Source organism: Leptonotus elevatus, chromosome 4 (genome assembly GCF_054856555.1).
Source record: "Leptonotus elevatus isolate MCC_2025b chromosome 4, RoL_Lele_1.0, whole genome shotgun sequence".
Taxonomy (NCBI): Eukaryota; Metazoa; Chordata; class Actinopteri; order Syngnathiformes; family Syngnathidae; genus Leptonotus; species Leptonotus elevatus.
Window position 1 is genome coordinate 22,506,784 of NC_141242.1, and position 6,000 is coordinate 22,512,783.

The following is a 6,000-nucleotide window of genomic DNA, read 5'->3' on the forward strand; positions in this document are numbered from 1 at the left end:
ACAAAAAAAATATTTTAGACATCACAAGTTTTTAATTGTGTAAAATGTCAAATTGCAACAAAATCCTACTTGAGTTAATACTTTTACTGGTAAATGTTTTAGTCTTTGAGTTTATTTACTTACGCTCTAATGAGTTGGTGCTACTTATTTTTTTAAAGTATATGTACTACTCAAATAATTGTACTAGTCCAGGGGTCTGCAACCTGTGGCTCTGGAGCCACATGTGACTCTCTGGTCTCTCTTCTGTGGATCTCTTTTTTTCTCTTTTCTTTTTTAAGTTGTAGAAATGAATATACATAATATACATATTTATTTTAGTTTTTTAGTTAAATGTTATTATATTATTATAGTGCACATTTTTAAGTTGTCAACAAAAAGAGACGAAAGGTAGATAAAAACATTTTTTAATTACTAATAATGTCCAAAAAGTGGACATAAAATGTCCAAAAGAGAAAAGGAAAAGCAGAAAATTACCATAAAAAGTTCACAAAATTGGCAAAAATGCTAAAGAATTGAATAAAAAAAGACAAAAAAAGAACATGTTAAAAAAGAAACCACAAAAAAAAAATTAAATCCGAAAACAAAAGAATAAATCTAGAAAATTACCATAAAATGTACACAAAATTGTGGCAGCCGTGGCTTAGGGTGTAGAGACGGTCGTTCAGCAACCAGAAGGTCAGCTGTTCGGTCCACGCTCTCCCCAAATCATGTGTCGTTGTGTCCTTGGGCAAATCACTTCACACACATTGCCTCCAGTGCTACTCGTTTGGTGGTGGTCGGAGGGCCGTAGGCGCACACCGGTAGCCACGCTTCCGGTAGCCTGCCCCAGGGCAGCTGTGGCTACTAAAGTAGTTTACCGCCACCACAGTGTGAATGTGTGAGTGCATGAATAATGTATCCATTCCATTGTAAAGCGTCTTTGAGTGTCTAGAAAAGTGCTATTAAAATCCGATGTATTATTATTATTAAAAATGTCCACATTTTTTAAGCAAAAAAGGCAGGAAAAAAGTTTTTTTTAAAGACATAAAATGCCCAAAAAAGGTATAAGAGAGGCAGAAAATAAAATTAAAAAACAATTGCCAGAAGTGTCAGAAATTTGACAGAAAGGCAGAAAAGTAAAAAAAAATAAGAAAAACTTCAGGAAAATTATAAAAACAAATCCAAAAACAGAAGGCAAATGGTAGAATAAAATGAATCTCTACGTATTGGATGGTGCTCTCATATTTTCTGTTCTGGTGCAGCTCTATTTAGGGCCCTCTTGGGTCCTATGTACATTAGGATCCAATTTCAATTTCCAATTTCACTAACTAACACTAACCTAGTAGGTAACATTTATTTTTGGCTGTACATCAATCTTGTGAACTAATTTGAAACAATGTTTTGTGAATATGAAGGTCAGTGCAGCAGTGCAATTTTCCACAATGTGAAGTGCAGCTGGACATTGTTCAGGAAAGGAAAAGAGAAGACTATTTTTGTTGGAATTTAAAGGGCAGTTGATTTTGCATGAGAGATTATTTTTTCTCAGCAGTGAAAATATATTGGGGGTTGGGGCGCACTCATGAGAAAATAAGTCACATTTTAATTCAAGGGGAATTACCTAATTAATTAAACAGATTGCATTGCACACTCATAGCGTGTGCTTAATGAATACAGCTTGGCTCTTGGCTAGGGATACCAATTAGCGAGTCGGGTGATCTGACACATATTCCTCTTTAAACATGATAAAAAACAGACTTCAACACACAAAATACATTGATGTTGGTCTTTGTTTTTGGTAATCCACTGGCCACATTGACTGAGCAGTAGTGATTTGCTCTTAGTCTCTGCGTATTGACATGGAAATTTTTTTTGTGTTCTGTGGACACAACTGGCCCCTGATCGCTGTTAAATGACATGTGAGGCTGCGGGTTTGATCACCGTTGTCTCCATTACATTTGGGGCGAAAGCATCTATTATAATAATAATAACTAGAGCTGCGAGCAGCTATAAAGGGCCCTTGCAACCCGGGCCACATTGGGGTGCTTGCACGTCAGGGTACTGGCACATGCCTTGTGTGTGCAAAGTTTCATTAAAAAGACAAAAATGATGCGCACTTCCCAAAATAAAATCTAAATGGCGGACTTCCTATTAGGTTTAGCATATGGCCAAAGAATACTTTTTTGTAGGTCTTAGGCTGATATGTATGTATGATATAAATATATATATATATGTAATTTTTACAAATGTAGCTGAATCATACATTGTAAATGCTTCATAAAAATGTCTAGAGGGCGCTATTAAGCCATTTATTTCAAATTGTATGTAAGATCTCTAAAATATTAATGTTCATGACAGGTCTGATGTGTGTGCAAAGTTTCATGAGTTTTCACACATGTTAAGACAAAAAAAGCAGCATTTTTCTTTGCAAACAATGAATTGCTACGGCAACGGCGTACGACAAAATAAAAACCTTTCGATAACTTTTCATCTTAAACATCTTAAGATAAAATACACCATGTTTGAAGACGATCAGATGAATTTTGTAATAGAAGTTCGTTAAAAATTTACCCCTAAGGCCACAAAAAATGGCTACAAATCTCAAAGTTAATTTAAAATGGCGGACTTCCTGTTTGATTTAGAATATGGCTCCAAGAGAAAATTTTGTACGTTGTTGGCTTTTACACATGCCTCCAAATTATCATGGCACTAGGTGAAACGTACAACCAGGAATGCATCGTTAAAGAGGAATTTTAGAACTCAAAATATGGTGCTCCACCCCTGGGGAACTTCCTATTGTTGCTGTTCCTGTTGGGAAGTCATTCTTTAAGAATATTTTTTTTCCTTTGCAAACAATGCATCGCTACGGCAACAGCGTGCGACGAAATAAAAAGCTTTCAATAACTTTTCATCTTCAACATCTCAAGATGAAACACACCAAGTTTAAAGACGATCGAATAAATTCTGTAGGAGGAGTTTGTTAAAATATGACCCCTATGAAACAGCCTGCAAAAATGGCAACAAATTCCAAAGTAAATCAAAATGGCGGATTTCCTGTTAGGTTTAGCACATAGCTCAAAAAGAGTTTATTTGTACCTTAAGGGCTGTTACATACATATGCCTTCACCTTTTGGTAAATCTCGGTGAAACGTACAACGTAAACATTTTGAAACTCAAAATTTGATGTCCCGCCTCTGGGCTACTTCCTGTTAGGTTAAGCATATAGCACCAATTGACTTTTTTGCAGGTCGCAGGCTGTTACATATGTGTCCAAATTTTCGTAGCTCTCGGTTAAACATATAACCAGGAATGCTTCGTTCAGTAGGAATTTTCAAACTCCTAATTTGATGCCCAGCCCCCATCGTATAGTTAGTCGAAAACTGAAGGTTTGTTTTCCTGGATGTTGTCCCAGGTGTTGAGATGGTGCAGCCCAAGTTTGAAGTAAATCGGGTTAACTGTGTATGACATAAGGATGAAACTTGTAAATGCGCAAAAAATACTCATAACTCACTTCCTGTTCATTTTAGGGTACAGCTATCGAAGTATTTTTTGTTCGTTTGGATGTGCTACATATATCTAGCCCATATAAACGTCGACTTTGAAGGCAGTTTGTGTTTTTTGTTTTGTTTTTGTTTTTAAATAAACCATTTTTGTGTTCAAAGATTTGAATTGTTTGCATATTTTCCCTTTTCTTCTCTTTTCCTTTAACGTTGAAATGACTGATTCAATAATGAATTGCTGAGGAACAGAACTTTCTTCATTTGTAGATTAAAGCAAACTGGTGGTTTTTGGTGTAGTGTAATGCATTGACATTGATGAGCAGTTCCAAGTGTAAATTTCTGATATATATATATATTTGTTTTTAGCAAGTTAAAATAGCGATTTAACGTGACTATGGGGAAATGTTGTGTTGATGATGGTGCGTAAACATGGTACCCATGTTAAAGCTAAACTAATGGCAGCAGTAATTACAGGTTTAGTCAGTTAGGTTTGGTGTCCCTTAGAGTATTTATTCCCCCTCCATAAATAATCAGCACTGGGTCATGCTTCCCTTGATGAATGGTCTGCTAATTCCACACTTACATTAATGTCTTTTAGATTACACGTTCGCAATTGCAGGTGTGCATGTGCTCCCCCAGACTCCCAGATGCTTCACACCTTAAAAAAAGACTATAATTCAGCAGTCATACTCAGATAGTTAAGAATCAGCAGAGAATTCTGGCGTCTGAGAGAGAGAGAGAGAGAGAGAGAGAGAGAGAGAGAGAGAGAGAGAGAGAGAGAGAGAGAGAGAGAGAGAGAGAGAGAGAGAGAGAGAGAGAGAGAGAGAGAGAGAGAGAGTAAACCCAGTTTTTCATAGCCTCTCATTATATCCCTGAGTCAGAGAATCCACAGCACTGAGCTAATTGCTGTTGCTTTTCATTTTTTCATTTTTTAACCTGAGATTTGGCCAATTTTATTTCAGTAATTTTGCAAATCATATTCATTTGGACCACTACCTTGGAAGTTATGTTCATATGTACTGTCACCACGGGCCAGAGTGTGTGTGTTTTTTTTATTTGCCCCATTTTTGTGCCATGAAATCACTTTTTGATATTGTCTTTTAATCCTCAGTATTATAATACACAACGCTTGACTAAAGTCAACAATAAAAATGCTGCCTCTGTTTTTGAATGTACAGTGTTGCTCCACTGGCGAGGGTGCTAACAGAAATACTACATTGACTGCAAGAATCAAATGTTTTGTTTTGTTTTGTTTCCAAAAGATATTATTCTGTTAGAGATGGCATTATGATCTGAAGATCTGGCTTGTGAAGAACCAGAAGAGCTACAAAAACCAAAGCCTGACAACACGGTGTCTCTCAGCTACGCACGGTCTGCAGCACAATCAAATAACCTCAGGTGCTCACTGAGCAGCTCTACTGGGGCAATTCGGCAGTTGCTCAGTTTTTATTTAGAGTGATCTTCTAGCCTTTCCCTGTCGTGCGTATAGCCTTTAAGGCAGCAACTGAGTGCAGTTTAATATCATACGCATGACACAGCGATCTGTCAATGTCTATGCTGGCATAAAACTCATCAATGTAAACAAAGACAATGTGGTTGATTTATGAAACTCTGCATTGTTTTGGATTTATTGAACGATGCACAAGCGATGACAAAGAAAACACATTGACAGCAGGCTTTCATCAAGAGAGCCTCATTAAATGTGCAAAGATATACTGTAATGTGTAATTGATGAGTCAAAATGGCTTTGCCCCGTACTAAACACGATCTCAGCAGAAATGAACAATATTTTGAAATACAAATCAGATTCCTGAAAGAAAACCTTTTCTCCAAAGTTTTTAAAAGATGGGAAATTTTCACTTAGCAGTAGGCCTCTTGTGACTGTACAGCGAGGCAATTGGTGTCTCATAGTTTAATTCATATACACACAACCACATGATGTGAGCAATTACAGGTAGCTAATGGAGCATTTTTTCTATAGCAAAGCATGGAGTTAACGAGCGTTTGCTTTTAACCAAGCAAAGCTGTCAAGTGTAAACACACCTTAAATAACTTGTTTTGTAACTACTACTAAAGAACCTTTGTTGGGTTTCTCTCGAGGCGCAAGCAAGACCTACAAGTTCTACCAATAAATCATCCGCGCTCCTAAAAACCTTGTCATTACAACCCTGAGTCATATAGAAACGATGATCCGGAGCTCACAGTAAGCTAATGCAAAAATGTCCTCATCTTGTTCAACTTTGGGTGACGAAGACATGCTGCAACGTGTCAGTGTTTTGAAGTTAGCATCGGGCTGTGAATGGGGAATCTCTACACGCGTCTGACAGTGATGGAGATAGATCGGAAAGAGACGCAGAAGTAGAGAGCCATGGGCTACAAGTGGGGAGGATGTGAAGGAAATGGAGTTGGTTCAACATCAAAGCTATCTCTTCTAAGGACTCAGCAAATATCTCACATTAGGCTGCGTGACACTTTACTTTATCATTGGTTCTTCCTGTCTGGCAGAGGCCTTACACTTGGAGCT